The following is a 19,054-nucleotide window of genomic DNA, read 5'->3' as shown; positions in this document are numbered from 1 at the left end:
ATTTGAACTGTCGGGTATAGGAGCATTTAATGCATGCAGATGGTTGTGCAGGGATTCACCAACGTGATCATCCCACCTTTTGCGCCGATCGAGGCATCACAGAGACGAGATAGTTACAAAAAGGCGAGAAGCTTTCGCCATCAGTTTTCTAGTACAAGCTATTTAACCATACAAACATGGACTATAGCAATTCTTCATCGCTCTTGCCATCAGTCTTCTAGTACAAGCTTTCATATTTTTCCATCCAAACACGTGCCTTGTCGAAAAACTTAAATTTGAGGATCCTGGTTACCCCGCAAAGACCTCCACTTCTTCCTTGCTAGAGAAGAAGCCTGACGTGAAGACCACCGGTGCCTCGCCCGAGCAACTAGACGAGATGAGGCACCTGACTGAAGCTTGGGCGATCTCGTCGATGCAAGAATCAAGACTAAAAAAGCTTGAAGCTAAAGGACTATTGCCTCATCATGATTTGTTCGACTGGAGGTGATGCAATCTGAATATTGCTGATTACTAATGAAGTACTCGAGTTGGGGTTCAACAAACCAATAAACGGTGAAACTGTCTAAAATAGAATAATCTAAGCTAAACTCGAGCCTAAACTATGATAGCTACTGCATATTTATATAAGGACATGAGGAGGTCGGCCTAGGTTTATACAGCCATAGAAAGAGGCGTACACAACCTGGACTCTGACCCCAACATGATTACAAGACCCAACTAGGTCCAACAGTGGCGCAACACCTTATTTTTTGACTCTGACTAAACTATAAGGAATATTTGGTCAGCTCATATCAATTGGAAAGAACTCATCATTACCTTTCCAGAATACCCAAGATCTCCTAAAACGGACTTTGTACAAGAGAGTTATGCCTGTTTTATTGATGTGCTGTCCTGAGACTCGACCACAACCACGACTTCGACCACGACCACGACTAGAGCTCAGCCTCAAGTCCGAGTTGGCTTGACCTTTAAGGGGTTATGTTCAGGTAAGGTTGTGGTGCTATTCTCACGTTCCTAAGGAATAAAACATCAAAATAATTTAGTAGTAATCAGTCCAAGAAAGCATGAACATGGAGAAACGACTTCACCTGGTGGTCTAATTATCATGTATGTGCTCTTGTAATTGCATATTATATCATTTGAGGATTATTGATGGTATTGATCATATTCGAAGGAGCCATGGGCTCATCATCCTCCCTCTCTTGAATTGGAGTATCCTCGACTTAAGCTCTTCTTCTTCTCCCAAGTAGGGCTTCAAATTTTGGTGGTGGAGTGTTCTGACCTCTGTTTGACTGTCGGTCTGGGGATGACACATAGTAGAAAACAGCAGTTTTGTCCCCAATTTATTCCAATATGATCTCCAAAAGTGACTTAAAAACTTTGTGTCACAATCCGAGACGATAGTATTAGGCACTCCATGTAATCGAACGATTTCCTAAAAAACAAATCAGCTATATTTGTAGCATCATCGCTCTTATGACAAGGTATAAAATATACCATTTTAGAAAATTTATCCACAACTACAAATATGATATCCCTCCTCCTCATTGTCCTAGGCAGTCCTAAAACAAAATCCATAGAAATATCCTCCCATGGTACACTTGGAACAGGAAGAGAAAATTAAAGACCATGTGGATTTAAGCGAGACTTAGCTTTGTTGCAAGTGGTACAACATAAAATGTAGCGCTCGACGTCACGTCTCATCTTTGGCCAAAAGAAGTGGGCAGTCAACACATCTTTAGTGTTCTTTGCTCCAAAATATGCCATCAATCCTCCTCCATGCACCTCCTGTAACAACAAAAGACGAACGGAGCTAGCTGGAATGCATAACTTGTTAGCACAATAGAGCAATCCTTCATTCAGTACATATTTATTCCATATTTTTCTTTCTTTACAATGTTCAAGCACTTCTTTAAAGTCTAAATCAGTAGCATATAAGTCCTTAATAGTCTCTAAACCAAAAATCTTATGATCAAGTTGAGATAACATGGTATAACGCCTAGAAAGCGCATCAACAATCACATTATCCTTTCCTTTCTTATGCTTTATGACATATGAAAAGGACTTAATAAATTCAACCCATTTAGCATGTCATTTTTTCAATTTAGCTCGACTCCTAATATGTTTCAATGATTCATGATCAGAATGTATAACAAATTCTTTTGGCCATAGATAATATTGCCAAGTTTCAAGCACACAAACTAAAGCATACAATTCTTTATCATGGTAGAATAATTCAGACTTGACCCACTTAATTTCCTGCTGAAATAAGCAATAGATTTACCTTCTTGAATTAACATACCTCCAATTTCAATCTCTCTAGCATCACACTCTAGCTCAAAGGTCTTACCAAAACCAGGGAGTTCGAGTAAAGGGGCATGGGTAAATTTCTCTTTCAACAACTTGAATGCTCTTTTTGTGTGCAGGTTCCCATTTGAAAATCACTCCTTTCTTCGTCAATTCATTAAATAGGGCAGCAATTGTGCTAAAATCTCGCACAAAGCGCCGATAAAAACTCGTAATACCATGAAAGTTTCTCACTTGAGTAACCATCTCAGGGGCTGGCTAGCTCTTTATGACTTCAATTTTTGCTTCATCCACTTCTATTCCGTGTGAAGTAACAACATAGCCAAGAAAAGAGACTCGATCTGTGCAAAAGATGCACTTTTCGAGGTTACCGAACAAACGTGCATCTCTCAAAGCATTAAAAACAGCACATAGATGATTAAAGTGTGTCTCATGTGATTTGCTATAAATTAAGATATCATGAAAGTATACCATCACAAATCTTCCAATGAAAGCACGTAAAACTTCGTTCATCAATCACATGAAACTACTAGGTGCATTAGTTAACCCAAAATGCATTACTAACCAGTCATACAAGCCAAACTTAGTTTTAAATGTAGTTTTCCATTCATCTCCAGGTTTCATTCTAATCTGGTGGTAACACTTCGCAAGTCTACTTTAGTGAAAATTATAGAACCACTCAACTCATCAAGCATGTCATCTAGCCTAGGAATAGGATGACGATATCTTATAGTAATATTGTTGATGGATTTACAATCAATACACATACGCCAACTACCGTCTTTCTTAAGAACCAAAAGAATAGAAATAGCACAAGGACTAAGGCTTTCTCATACGTACCCATGATCCAAAAGATCTTAGACTTGTCGCTGAATTTTCTTAGTCTCTTTCAGATTGGTCCTATATGCAGTATGGTTTGGCAAAGTTGCTCCCGGGATCAAATCAATTTGATGTTCTATTCCTCGAATTTGTGGTAATCCGGGGGTACTTTAGCTTAAAAAATATCCACAAACTCCTGCAAAAGGTTAGTAATAGCAGTAGAAAAATAGGTAGATATATCATTAAGTGAAACTAAAGCATCTTTGCATATCAAGTCATAGCATGGCAGCTCATTGTCATAAATTTCAACAAGATCAGATTTTGTAGCAAGTATAAAACACCCTTTCAATTTAATTCCATCAGACTTAGAAGTTATTGTCACCTTCTCCTTTTGGTTGGAAAAATTTGTTTTGCTACTTGCTGATTTTTAGATTCGTGCTTATGCTCTTTTCTCTTATTTTCAATTATCCCTTTTTCACATTTCACAATTTCAGCAGGAGATAAAGGTAGAAACGTTATTGTCTTTCCTTGATATATAAGGGTGTACTTATTACTTCTATCACGATGTGTTGCATTTGTATCAAACTCTCATGGTCGACCTAGCAAAAGAGAGTATGCTTGCATGGGTACTACATCAAAATTAGCACAATTATGGTATGAACCAATAGAAAAATACACCCTAGCCATTTGCATTACCTTCACCTTACCATTGTTGTTGAACCATTGAATATGGTAAGGGTGAGGATGGGTTCTTGTCGGCAAGGAAAGCTTCTCAATCAAATCTGAACTTACCAAATTGTTGCAACTCCCTCCATCAATAATGACGTGAACACGGTAATCCTTGACTACGAGGAACATCTGAAATAGATTGTAGCGTTGTAGCTATTCCGTTTGCTCCATTTAAGTGCTTAACATTTGCTGCACAATGAGGGTCCTACAATTTCCCATGGAGTACCACCGAATTCTTCCTCATGGTTGATAGCCGTCTCATGTTCAACCTCTTTATCTACAAGCTTAGCTACAAGGGCATATTCATCCTCAATATCACTAGCACTTACATATCGATCGTCCTCTGTTGCAATGTACGCTCGCTGACTTGGGCAATCCTTCATGACATGGCCCATTCCATTACATCGGTGGCAAATAATCCTAGTCGTGCGACCAGTAAAGCAACCGAAGAAGAGCTCTTTGCAAGAGCCTGCACACTAGCAGTTTTACTTACCTCGAGAGCGTGTAATGGTGTCGAGGGTACTACTGAACATGCCCTACTCGAGAAGGTGGTAGCAGACCGTGAAACTGAACGTGGGGTTGTTTTGTCTTGACCCGGCGTTGATTTTGAAGTAGTTGAGCTTCCAAAATTGTTCCTTGGCCTCTGTTTTCGTCTTTGCAATTCTTTTTCTTTCAAACATGCAAGTTAGAACAACCTAGGAATATTATCATATTCTTCGTAATCGACTATGTCCTGAATTTCATGCCTTAACTCTCCACAAAAGCGTGCAATTGCAGCCTCTTTCATCCTTAATAATATCGAAACGCGGCATGATAATTTGTAGTTCTTGATAATACTCTTCTATAGAACTATCACCTTTGTTAAGCGCTGCAATTTCTTATGCAAATCATGTCTAAAAGAAAGTGGAACAAATCTGTTATGCATAGCAACCTTTAAAGCATTCCATATAGTAAGTGCTAATCCATCAATGCATATCCTATTCTACTAAATGATTGCAAGATTTTTAGATTCACTAGTGGCTTGTCTAACTCTATGCACTTCAGGAACTTAATGAGCATTAAACTTCTATTCTACCATCATCTCCCAATCTAAATACCTTTCAACATCATAAGCACCCTCAAAAGATGGTATAGTAAACTTAACCTTAGAAAATGGATCATCATTAATACGTGGGTTATGTTGCTGAAAATTATTACCTCTTATACATTGACAGTTGAAGTTCAATCGGTTTCTTTGTCGTTCATCAAAGATGTCACATTCTTGCCTCAAAATTTCATCATCCGCGACAGACTCCTCTTGTTCATGAGCTACACTATGAGGATCCACTCGACCAGTGTTTGGTGATGGATTAACCAATCGTTTAAAGTGTGTATTGAGTATTGAATGCTTTCATTGAGTCACTGCAATGCGGTATTGGTTCCCACAAGCTTCTTGTCAATATCATCGTTAATAGTTTATCGATGATCATCCAACAACATTGTGAGTTCTCCCCTCAAAACACACTCTTTCGCATCCGATATTTCACTTGCTAGGTAAGTAGCAGATAAATTATAACAAAAGATATTATCCCTATTGACTACTAGGTGGTGGGAAGTGAAGTGGAGTCACACACTCTCAAGCGTCTTACTGCACTCTTGTAAGTGTTCTTACCAATCACAACCGTTGGCACAACTGGTGGCTGGTTCGTGATAGCTTATCGGGTGCGAGTGAGGTAGTTACAAGGGAAGAAATTATTCTGATCGAAAGAAGGTGTAGCTTGGACATGTAGTATTTAGTAGCAAGAAATAGCAATAATTGAAATCAGATTAGCAAAGCTGAATAAGAGTCCACATTACTCATCATAGTTGCTGGCCTGAACACGTTTATAGAATTAGCTCAAGCAAGCCAAAAACTATAACCGACATAAGCACAGTGGAAGAAAATCCGTAATGTGTGAGATCATGTGATGAAAAATTGGTTTGTTTGATGAAATTGGCAGAGAAATGTGATTTAGCATAATGACATTTGGTTGATATTCATGAGTTACTAAGATATTCTTGGATAGCATAGTTGGTTTCATGCGTTATCATTAGTTGGGTATGCTTATGTTAGCGTGTTGGTTTTGCTTCGAGTTTGCCTGGTGTTGTGTGAACTAATCTTGAGTCAAGTCAGGAAGGACTTGTGCTCGTACTCGATTATTGTTTGATTCATGTGCAGGTGTTGCTCGACAGCGAATGTGGTCGATGACGCATCGATGAACTAAGTTCACAAAGGAACTGAGGTTCGGCGACTAGGTTTAGGAGGAATTGATGTCGTGGTGATCGAGGATGTCATGCGGGACGTTCGAGCTGAGAAAACAATGCATATGGAGACAAGGCTTCGTGATAGACGCAGGAGGCGATCTGATCATGAGAGGGCGTGAAGACTAATTCTTGTTCAAGTCAGAGTAGACATGAGGGATTCGTGTGGTGGCTGGACTTGAGACAAGAGTTAGTATCGAAGACAGACTCTAACTTGGTTATGTATATACATGTATGCATGGGAGATGTGCATGCATGATTACGTAAGAGTTGTTGGCTAATTATCTTAATTAGCGGAAGTTGTTTGTCCTCATGTGATTAGAGGAGGATAGAGACCAGATTAAATACGACAGAGAGTTGTAGTTCGATTCGATCACGTTTTTGCATGTGGCTACCCTATAAATAGAGATGTCTGTTGTATTGGGTAATAGGGGTGTAGAACATCGCACCAGAGAGATAGAGAAACTTGAGAGAGAGCTATTTTGGGACTTCATGGAAATCCTTGTTAGATGCTTTGGAGAGGCATCTTGTAAACTCATCTATGCAATGAAAATCAAGTTTCATATGTTGATGAGTTGCTGATTCAGAATTTTCTCTCTGTTTTATATTCTGCATGCTTGGTTTTGGTTTTCAGTTAATTTCATGTGTCTATTAAGTTTTATCTTGGTTTCATCTATCCAAAACCTTGCTAGAATATCTAGTTTCTAATCTGAGAAAATTTTGAGTGGATTTAGTTTGTTCTTGAGTAGCTTTTTGTGAACTCGACTAAGTTTTGATCTACTAAATATTGGTTGACATAGTCTGCTTCGACCAGGAATAATGTTTGATCCATATATCCAATTTACTCTATACTTATTGGGTTAGTTTCGTATTTGAATCTAGTTTTTGCTGACCAAATTTCAGAGCAATTCGTCAGCAGATCTTTCTCTACATCATTTTTACTAGAGCTTGTGCATTCTGTTTTGAGTGGAATACCGAGTTTAATTGAGTTTCAATTTGGCTGAGTTAATCTTTGAATTTGGTTTCTGCAATCACCCCCCCTCCCTCTGATAGGGTATTTTGAGCATACTCTATCCAACACAATGCGGACTAATTTTTTTAATTCTCTCTCTATCTTTTTTGAAGTTCTTTGCTTCTTGTTTTTTTTTTTTTTGCATATGTGACACAAACTCAAAACTCTTGTACTGTCTTTTCAAAGACCAGTGAGGTACGTATGTCACAAACTTTTCTGGAGAGTAGGGGTATATAAGTAAAAAAGATTCTCTCTCTTTGAACTTTGGCTACCTCTGTTTCGGCTATGGTGGTCGGATCCAAGAAGGGGGACTCAAACTAAGTGGTCGCGGCCACTAGATAGTTGGACTCCGAATGGTTGGTCGGAGTGACTGGTAGAAAGCCGAGTGGTTGGTCGGAGTGACTGGTCGGAATTCGAGTAGGTGGTCGGAGTGACTGATCAAACCCCGAGTGGGTGGTTGGAGTGACTACTCGGCTATAAAGGACAAGGACTCGATGCTAGAAAAAAAATATTACATAATGACTTGACTAGCAACAAAGACACCGGTGATAGACTCGAACTCAACAACTAGAAAACTGAAAACAAAATTGCGAAGGACACAAAGTGGTTTGGACAGTGGAATAACTATGATTTAAATCTTTCTATGGGGCAATTTTTTGGACTCTAGGTAATGGAACAAAAGTAAACAAGGGGATAACTGAGATTATCTAACGGGCAACTGAAGCTCTAGTACCACTTGATGCGGGGATGCCAGATCTTCCGTAGGTAATATGATAAGCTGATTTGGTGGAGCTTCGACGTTGATGATCAAAAAGCTCTGATTAGAACAGATAAAAACCCTCGCAACCACTACATCACTACTCCTTGGTTATCAACCGTGCCAAGACGTGGTTGACCTCACTAAGAAAGCTTTTCCTGCTAGTGAATTGAGAACACAAGTAAGAACAGGTAGATGCAATCTGAATATTGTTGATTACCAATGAAGTACTCGAGTTGGGGTTCAACAAACCGATAAATGGTGAAACTGTCTAAAACATAATAATCTAAGCTAAACCTAAACCTAAGCTATGACAACTACTATATATTTATAAGGGAACATGAGGAAGTTAACCTAGGGTTGTACGACCATGGAAAGAGGCGTACACAATCTGGACTCTGACCCCGACATGATTACAAGACCAACCTAGGTCGAAACAGTGGTGTAGGACTTTATTTCTTTGACTTTGACTAAACTATAAGGAATATTTGGTCCAGCTTATATCCATTGAAAATGGCTCATTGTAAGCGTTCCAGAATGTCCAAGATCACCTAAAATAGACTTCGTATGTGAGAGCTATGCTCATTTTACTAGCGTGGTGTCTTGAGACTCGATCACGACCACGATTAAAGCTTAACCTCAAGTCCGACTAGACTTTTCCTTCGAGGGGTGATGTCTGGGTAAGGTTGTGGTACTTCTCCCATGTTCCTAAGAAATAAAACATCATAAGAATTTAGTAGTAATCCATCCAAGGAAACATGAACAGTGAGAAACGAGTTCACCTGGTGGTCTAATTATTGTGCACGTGCTCTTGTAATTGGACCTTGTATGATTTGAGGATTATTGGCGGTATTGACTGTATCTGAAGGAGCCATAGGCTCATCAGGAGGCTTGCACCTATTGAGGAGTTCCCATCCTATCGATTCAACTACGAGATCATTGTTTTTTAGTCTTTTCGCTGCGGTTTCAATGTTTCCCCTTCTAAGTTCCTCCTTTCTGTGTTCGATTTTTACCAAATTGAGCTCCACCATCTGAATCCAAACTCGATCATTATGTTGAGCGTTTTTGTCCACCTGTGCAAAGCTTTCCTTGGTATCGAGTTGAGTCTAAATTTATTTCAGTATTTCTACCATCTGAAGAAGAACAATGAGAACTAGAGTATCAGAGGTTGTGGTTTCTAGCTGTGACCTAGAATGAAGAACTCATATATCTCAGTCGCTTTAATCTCCACCTAGCGAAAGGATTGGAAAAAATACTGGTTTTATGTCTCCAACCCTGACCCAATCCACTCCCCCTTAGTCTATAGAGGCCTCTTTCTCATACAAAATCCATCCTGGTCGAAGAAACACCGCGAATCCAACCACACCACCTACTACATCACGAAGATTGGTGAACTCAGGCAAAGTGGCATAATCGGATGACACATGGCCAAAGACTTCATTAGTCGGAGGCTGAGTCATTTGAAAGCGTGGGATCACTTTGCTTGGGAGTATTCTGAAGACAAGGATAACTCCAAGGATGCGGTCGGAGGTAAGATTCATATAGCAATTTGTTGCTTCTGTTATCGCAGTCAAGCTCTTTTGAGTAACTTTTTCTTTCTTTTTATAGCCCTTTCTCCTCTAGATATTGTTGCTTGATTGGGCAAACTCTTCTCTGAATAAGCACAAGAATGCTTTATGTAGCCCTACTCCCTCGCAAATTGTCAACCAGAGGTAGGAATTTGTCAAGTAACCAGAGGTAGGAATTCTCAACCAGAAGTAGTGCTTATTACTACTTAATCAACCTGATTTGACTTTTTGATTTTAGGTCCTAGTCTTTCATCAAGAGCATATCCTCACGACTGAGGTACTTGATCTTGATGACACTTCCACTTCTGGTGCTGGTGACAAAGGGAAAACACCAGCCGATCAAGGGGTCACAGGATCTCTTCAATCCAAGAGATTGTTTGCGCTATATGATCTATTACCCCTTAAGCGTACTCAAAGAAAGAGCCAACTGGTACTGACATTGAATTGTCAGGGGATTATTTAGTTACTACTCTGGCTATCAAGCATTTACCCACTAACGCCTAGTCTGATTGGGTGGCATTTCTTGCAGGAGACCACCGGATCTCCTATTCGATCAACCTCTTAATCAACCGGTACATCTGATGACTCAGTAAGAAAGGTAATCTTTATCGAGTTGCCCCTCACACTAATTATTCTTCTGAGCATTGGCTCTGTAAGAACAAAATGATGATAAATCATTATGAGCCAGCTTTTTGCAGGCAATGACAAATTTGGCTTCATCGGACCCCTAGACCTTACCTTCAACACAACCGATCAAAGTTGTCGGTATGATGCGGAGGAAAGTTTCACATCCCAAAACCATAATCACATAATTAAGTATAATCATGCTCATAAGCACCTTGTTTAATCATAAGCATTAGTTGAGTGCTTGTTAGTTTCATATGGTGGCTTAATTTTTGCTAAGTGTTTTTGAAAATACTTGACGTAAGAGTTTATTTTAGTTCTGCATAGATGTTTGGGTGAGTCCAATTTAAATTGAGTTCATCTCGTTTTGTAATCGCGGCACATAATCTTTAGGATTTTTTAGAGCACTATAACACCACGTTTGGATTAATAAAAAGGGGAGCGAAAGAAATGAGTTTGAGCTGAAATGGGCATGTGACTCTAATACGTGGGACCCGCCTAGCTGGCCCCACCACCTCACCTCTCTCTCCCAGCTGCAGCAGCCCTTTTCCCCTTCCACCCATGCTCCCCCTCACTTCCTCATTCTCACTCTCTCTCTCCCACCAAAAACAGCAAGAGCAGAGCTGTTCTCCTTCTCCCTCTCTCAAACTCTCTCCTTCTCCACCCAAATCCCTCCCTTAAGAAGGAAAATCAAGGTATGAATGTGTTTCCGTGGTGTTCCCCACCTCTCTAGCTTCCCATCCATCTAAGAAATTCATGCATGCATGAAGGATTCGCAAAACATTTTTGTCACCTCTCTCTTTACCGAAAATTTCAGCACTTGGGTCTCTCTTCTCCAAGCCAGTTCCTTCGATTTCTCCCTCAACCAATGGTCACAAACCTTGACAAGGACCTTGGGTATGTTTCTTAGGTTCCCATGGTGAGAATGCCCAGATGGATTTGGTAGAATTCGAGTTTTTGCAGCTGCATTCTTGAAGTGGCAAAATGACGTTGTGTTCTTGATGTTTTAGAGCCAATAGGCAAACCTATGAATCATGTTCGGTGGGTAGATGAAGTTTAGAATCCATGCATTAGTGTTTGTATTTGTTTATGTGGTTAGATTTCAACATGTGAGTTGAATCGATCGAGAAATCGTCGTAAAAACATGTTCTGTAGACAACCCAGAGGGTCCTAGCCAAAATATAACCAAGAACCCCGTCCGGAGGTTCACCTGTAGACTCTGGAACCTAGAGTGTCTGAGTTCAACTGGATACTCTAGATTTCATTGTTCATCAGGTGTTTTTTTTATGAAGCTTGTCGAATTAATAATAAATTATTTGTAGCTCCAAAATTATGCAACCAATTTTGTTGGTTTCATAATAACATCCTCTACCCATTAAAAATATCCGCAGCCATAAAATAATTAATTAAATTTTTGTGATAAATTAATTAGGTTAAGGCTTCATTAATTCACCGTTAATTCTTTGCAAGTCCAAAATTAGTGAAACCAATTTTTCTAGTCTCCTTACGACTTTTTGCTAACTAGGAAAAATGTTTTTATACATTATAAAGCATATTTTATGGAATTTCATCATATGCTTATTGTGATGCATTCTTTTCTTTTGTGATCATCGAATCGGAGAGTAACGAGTTATCGCGAGGTGATTTTGGTGGTTGATCTTGATTTGAAGAAAAGTAGCAAGTCAAGAAACTAAACATATTGCATACTTTGTTCAAATTGAATGGAGTCTCAATTGATAAATTATACTTTATGTATATTTGCATGTTTAGCGAGTCAATGTCAGACTATGTGGGTAGAACCTATATTGTTGCATTGCCTCTATCTTGATCTATTAATGATCCTTATTCCTTGTAACCTATGATGATATTGTCGATGTCTAACTACAATGGTTAATCAAAATGCTTAGCAATGATGAGGTCCTTGGTAGAAGTTGAGAGACGGTGCAGCTGTTGTTCGCGAGCTTAGGGCTTACTTACTATTGTCCACATTTATAATTATGATGTGGGTTGAATGAGATGTGAGAATGAGGCGAGATGTAGGCGGTGCTAGGGGTAGGTCAGGAGAGGAGCCTGGATGCCATAGACCACTTGCATCATTTAAACACCGTCCGTTGGTGCCGTTGGCTTTAGCACTTTTCCATGATCAGCACATACCCAAATATGGGATGGGTAAGCCAAGTACCGTAAGTTGCCATGTCCATTTGACTCATACGCCCAGGTGTGTGAGCAAGGGCTTGTAGAGCCACCTGAGATCCGCCAGTAAGACATTGTACACATGGGGTCTAGGTGGCCTCCACATGCATCAGGCATGGGGACAAAGGTTCGGGGTGGGTACATGAAAGGTTGAGGCATGAATCATCGCTTGCAACCGATGGGTTGTATGGAGGGTGGTCCCATGTCATGTGGGTCCAGGAGTACTCCCCTGTAGGGTGTAAAATCAATTCAAATTGCTGCACTCTCGGTTATGAGCATGCTTTTGTCCATCCGCATCAGTCATAGAGTCATGAAGAGTGGAAGGTGACATGATATGTTGGGTGGTGGTCGAGTTGGTTCTAGTTACATATATGATTATTATGGTTCCAGTTTCATATATATTCATGTGGTTGGTTACAGGGTAGAGTTGATATGTGTTTTGGTTAAGTATAGGTGCTCACACATAGATGTTAGGTTGCTTATGCATATGAATATTTACTTAACCTTGTTTCTTTTTTCTTGCTAATAACTCAATGCATAATCCTTGGAGTCGGGCTATTTATACGTGCCTTATATGGTTTATGTCTTGTGAGTACTTTTGTACTCACGCTGCTCTTTTAGGTCGGCATGCGTGGAAAGGTTAGCTTCTGGCTACTTCATGTTTGCCAGTGCCAGCAGCGAGCAAGAGTAGTGTCGTCTACTCGTGTAGCGAGGTTTGGGTGGAGCCTAAGGGCATATGGCTCCACCGGTCTTTTTGTTGTTGTTAAGTTTTAAATCTTCCGCTACGTAGTTTTATCTTTTTTGATGTAAAATGTTGTAAACCTATTTTTCTCTTAAGAATTTGTAATATAATGTTAATTACTCGCTCTTTATTAAGCTATGTTGTGATGTTGAATGTTGGAAAGGCATATGTTCCGCTCTTGGGCACAAAACACGTGCCAGGACTACTGGGGTGATATTCTAATTAATCCTTGTAGTCGTAATTACACAAATGAACAACTTAATGATTAATTAGAATGTTATCTGGATGGTACCTCATAGAAAGTAATAATCAAGAGGAAGAATTCGAGTGTTTTTGCCCGCATCCTAGTTGCCACAAGGTTAGATCTGATTATTTGTCTTGGTTTAGGATCTTCCTTCCTTTTTCTTAGCTAGTCGATGGCAGGTTGCCATGCTCAGAGAAGTCGATGGAGAAGGAAACAAGTGACCCAGCCAACTAGCCAGTTCCAGCTTCTTCTGACATGCCAACTTCCGCCTCCTCGAGTAGAGCAAACTTCTATAGACGCGCCTAAGGGAAGCTCGGAGCCTACTACAACCACAACCCTTGAACCAACCATTGATCCTTAGGCAACGATAGAGGCTCACATAGAAGCTGTCAAGGCTCAATATATGGCGATCGACCATGAAGTTCATCAAAGAGCCCTCGAGGAGAATGATAAGGAGCTGAAGATCTAACTCCAAGCTGTTGCTAAGTCAATAAAGGTCCATAGGAAGGATGCTGATCAGTAAGAAGAACTCAGGGGTGCCTTAAAGGAAGCAGCAGCTGAGTGGGATGCAAAGTCGATGCTTTGAAGAAGGCAGAAAGTGATTGGGATGTCATGGCTGCCAGTCAGGACACTTCGGTTACAATGCTTCAAAAGCTGAGAGAACGAACCCTCAACCGCATGATCCAGTTGGCCTCCATAAGCAGTAGGACAATGCTTGGTCTCCTCAAAAGCTACAACCCCAACCTCGACACATAAGTAGCGATGGAGGGGTTCAGGTGCTTAGTAGAGGAAGCGAAAAACATTATTGAGAGTATTGAGTCTAAGATCCCTACCTTCGTCGAGTCTTTAGCACTTAGCCTGCCTAACGACGAGAGCAAGGGTAGCCCTTCTAACTAACTTGACTCAAAATATTTGAAACTTGTTCCGTGACTTGGGATGTCTATAAACATTGTTGATAGTTTGCTTATCTAATATGCTATTGCCTGCTATTTTCTTATTGATGAAATAGAGTTAGCACAAGTAGATGCAAATACCAACTAGTAATGGTTGTGACCATTCTTGAGTTTAGTTGATCCAATATCCATTAATACCTAAAAGCTCAACTAAACATATTGTTAAATGTATGGTTCTTGAGTAATCACTCAAGATTAATGTAGGATCAAGAATGATGACTAGAGGGGGAGGGGTGAATATGCGCCTCACAAATTTCTTTGATGGTCTTCTCCTCTTTTGGTCACCCAATACACCTCAAAACAAAGTGGAAGCAAAAATAGAAGAGATTCTAGTTGTTACAAAAAAACTCCAAGCATAGCTCTCATGGGTGTAAAGGAACTATAGGTTCTATTGGAACATATCCCACAAGTTATCTCCACAGAAAGATAGCAACTTGAAGAAAGAAATCTTTGCTCCAAAGAAAAGATCACCAAACGAAGAAGTTCTCCAAGTTAATGATCTAGATGCAAGGGAATTCAAGACCCACTTGTATATGTTTGTGTGCAAATTTTATGCCTCCAGCATCAAGAAGAACATCTTCCCAAGGTAGGAAAAGCTCAGTTCATCAACCAAAACGAAAATCACAATCAAAAAGAAAAAACTCAAAACAAAGTAAGGGAGCCAATTGAAGGAAACCAGAAGGAGATGAACACAAGCATCAGAGAAAACATGCACTTCATTTCTTGCAAAGGTCAGCCCTTTTCTGGAAGATTACAAGGTATTTTTCTCACAAAAAGCTCTCACCTATTACAAAGGCTAAGCTCTACCCTCTCCTACCCTCTGAAACCCTAGAATACAAACTCAAGTGGCTAATCAAGTCTCCCACACATCCCTACCGCTCTTTTTGTAGGCCCAGGGAGGTAGATTAGCCCTTAAGCTTCATTTTTTTTTCCAAATACCCCTCTCTTCCAATTGGCTCCAACCTACCACTGGGGTATTTTGATCCATTTTTTGCTCCGTCCATTGAACGACTGTGACGCCTTCATGACTTAGCTTCATCTCGACACAAGCTTTGTGATGATGCCATGTGCCCTCCATCCTTCCATGGTTTTGAGGCCAAATTGCGAAACCACCTCACACGCTTCTCAAAGTATGACTGGCTTCCACTTGCTTTCACCTCAAGCAAGTATCCCGATGTCGACACATGGACTCCATCTTGCGATCTTGACCACTAGCAAGTCTCTCCTGCTCCCGATCCCTCGGGCCACCTTGTCACTTGCACCGGCATCCTCTTCGCTTGACTTCATCAACACGCCGTCCTCATCCTTTCTTCCATACTTTGCTTGACCTCCATGTGCACAGCTAGGATCACCCTTGACTTTGTCCGCCCCCCTCGATCATCCAGGCACCAAGCATCCCACTTGGCCCCGATCATCCTGCCATCTGCCGCCAAGTTGCATCCATCACCTGCATAATATGAGACAAGCACACACATATCTCCAACTCCATTACAGATTTGTCCATAATAAAAATCGTCAGTTAAAGCACATCTCAAAAAAATCATGATTGCCAGATGATCTGGTCTTCACAGCTTCTGAGCGCCAGACTATCCGGCGTGCACTTCTTCTCCAGACTAGCCATCTTGCAACCTCTTTGCAAGAAATGCTCTAGTGAAGCATCTGACATTCTTTCCTTTGAACGCTGGACCATCTGGTGAGTACAAGTCCACCAGAGTCAGTTTGCAACCTCTCTGCAAGAAAAGCTCTGACGTTCACTTCACTCCATCGCCGGACTATCCGTTGTACACTTCAATCTTTGCCTCTGAGATGAAATACTCCGACGTGTATATTTGCCCATCACCAAACCATCCGGTGTGTACATTCTTGCTAGAACCAATTTTGTAATCTCTATGCAGGAAATAGTCCAATGTTCTCTTCACACCATCGCCGGATCATCTGGAGTGTACTATAACTTTTGCTTCTGAGCTGAAATGCTCCAGCGTGAAGTCTTTATGACCGCCAGATCATCCAGTATGTATAAACTGCCCAGCATCGAACATTTCGGCATATGCAATTTTTCTAGACTTAGAGACAAAAATGTCAACTCCATTTTCTCTGCAATTTTGGTTATTCATGATCATAATTGCAGTACATAACTGTGCTCATACAATTCACAAATCAACCAACCAGAATAACAATATTGTTAATCACTCATCACATATATACTAAGGTATATTTCAACTTAGTTTCTCAATTACCACGAGAAAATAAAGAAAGAATAGTACAAAACTAGAAAAAAAGAAAATAACATGATGATTTTTGTAAACTTTTACTGACTTGCGTATTTAACCAGCATATGAACATGAACTCAATAGAGAGCATATATGGGATCGACTAGAACTTCAGAACCTTGTGGACCATTAGACGTGAGATGCCTGACAATCTCTTCCACTGTTATGCCTTATGAGGTGTAGTTGTCCGTCATGGAGCCAACACATGCCTTTGTTGGTCTTATCCAATGTGGTTGAAGCATAGACAGACAAATTTTTGCAAAAATAAATATGTATGAAATATGGTATTATTATGTTGCCCCCGACTCTCTGGTCAAGGAGAATATTTCTTGATTGAAGAGTAAGAAAGAACATACCTATTCCATCGAAAAAGCACAATGTAGCCCCCGAACTTTCTGCTCGATGACTGAACCAAATGGAGAATTAATCTGTAGCATCAAAAGTATATGATGTAGCCCCCGACTCTCTATTTGATGTGATAATCAAGACATAGAGTTGAGCTGTAGCATCAGAGATATACTCGATATGGCCCCTGACTCATTGCTCAATGACTGAATTGAGTGGAAAGTGGAGCATAAGCGCTCATATTATGAAATGTAGCCTCCGGCTCTCAAATTGATGTGGTAATAAACAGAGAGTGAAGCAGAAGAATCAAAAATATATGATGTAGCCCCTGACTCTCTATTGTGATAATCAAGACAAAGAGTAGAGCATAAGAATCAACACATTACTTCCGACCATATGCTCGAAGGAGCCAGCCCCTGGTTACATAGCTGTAATTATGTCATAGTCATCGAGTGAATTCGAACTGCCAGGTAGGTGAACATTAAAAATCCACTCTCGTCCATGCTCATCACCGCAACTCTTGATTTAATGTTTCATAATGATGTAGCATCCCTCTGCAGTAGGATTGGACGCGCCATAATGTTTCATCGATGTCTTGACTTCCGCCCAACTCATCAGCCTGTGAACGTCATGCGACTGAAGCGTCCTCGAAGATGCAACTAGCGCTATCGGATCTTGATGGTTTTGTCTCTATAGTGCGATCTGTTCTCATGACTATAAATAGGGGGTGCGAGGTTGTTTGTTCTTCACTCCATTTCCTTCCATTTGTTGTTGTGCATTGCTTGGTAGAGCTTGTAGATCCTAAGACCATGGCCTTCACTCCACCATAGTCTCCTGAACAAAGCCAAGAAACCGAAGAAGCAGGATCACTCACCCCAATGCCTCTCGACGTGGTTTCACCATGAACCATCATCATCTCCTCCGATGAGGTGGAGCCAACTGAGAGGCCTAGGAGAAGAGAGTGTAGAGCATCCATCGGAGGTTACTGACCCTTCACCTGGCACCTTTAGTGCTTCCTTGACACCTATGCCGTGGGACGAGTGACATGAACTGTGTGGGACGGGGATGAAAATGATGGTGATCTTGACGAGATCATCGACCAAGTTGTTGATGAGGTCATCTTTTTCATTGACAACCACCTGACCACCTTCGTGGTCTATTGATGGTCCTCTGACATCGTCAGCACTGGTCAGTAGCTCCAAGACAGGCAGGGTCTTCTCCTCGGCCACTCTCCCCAACCCTTATGCTGGACGGCAATCGATGCCTAGAGCACTTAGCTACTGCCCCTAGGAAAAGCAGAAGAGATTCCTCAACTCGTTCGAGGGAAAGTAGGTCCTTCTCTATTTGCAAGAGCTAAGTGGGTCCTTTCTGTCGACTTTGCACTAGACACACAGGTTGGAAGGAAAAGAAAAAATGTGCAATTGAATAATTAGTCTAATAAAATGTAATCGACTTAACTTTGATTTGCCTTATCTATGAATGAAACTATCAGAGTTGGTCGATATGCCATGAGTTCTCAAGTATCTCACCGTTTGGAGTAGATAGCCACACTGATCTAGGTCGAGTGACTTTGACTACTATGTAGGGCCCTTCCCACTTTGGTGATAACTTATGGCGCTGAGCCTGTTTCTACACCTTTTGTAAAACAAGGTCCCCAGCAGCGAGTATCCTAGGCTAGACTTTCTAACTGTGATATCTATGAAATTCTTGTTGATACTTGGCCGCTCGAATGGATGCTCCATCACGATACTCCTTGAGTAAATTAATATCATCCACTCTTAGTTGCTTTATCCCTTCTTCCGATTATCTTTCCACTCGGCATGATCCATACTTCAACTTGGTCGGGAGCATTGCTTCTAATCTATAGACTAAGAAGAAAGGAGTTTCACTGGTGACCCTGTTAGTTGAGGTGTGAATGACCCATAGCACCGAGGGAAGTTCTTTTGCCGAGTGTTTTGAGTAGTGTTTCAACCTTTCATAGAACCGAGTCTTAATACCCTGCAAGACTATACCATTTGCGCATTTCACCTGACTACTGCTGTGAGGGAGAGATACTAAAGCGAAACAAGTTTTAATGTCAAATTCATCACAGAATGCAATAAAGGTCCCGCTTTTGAACTGACTACCATTATTTGTAATTACACGATGTAGAATGTTGTATTGAGTAATTATGCTCCTCATGAACTTCTTGGCCGCTTTTATAGTGATTTT

The sequence above is a fragment of the Phragmites australis genome, chromosome 23, assembly GCF_958298935.1.
Source record: "Phragmites australis chromosome 23, lpPhrAust1.1, whole genome shotgun sequence".
NCBI classification, from domain to species: Eukaryota; Viridiplantae; Streptophyta; class Magnoliopsida; order Poales; family Poaceae; genus Phragmites; species Phragmites australis.
The sequence above is the reverse complement of the archived record's forward strand: the minus strand, read 5'-3'. Positions refer to the sequence as shown.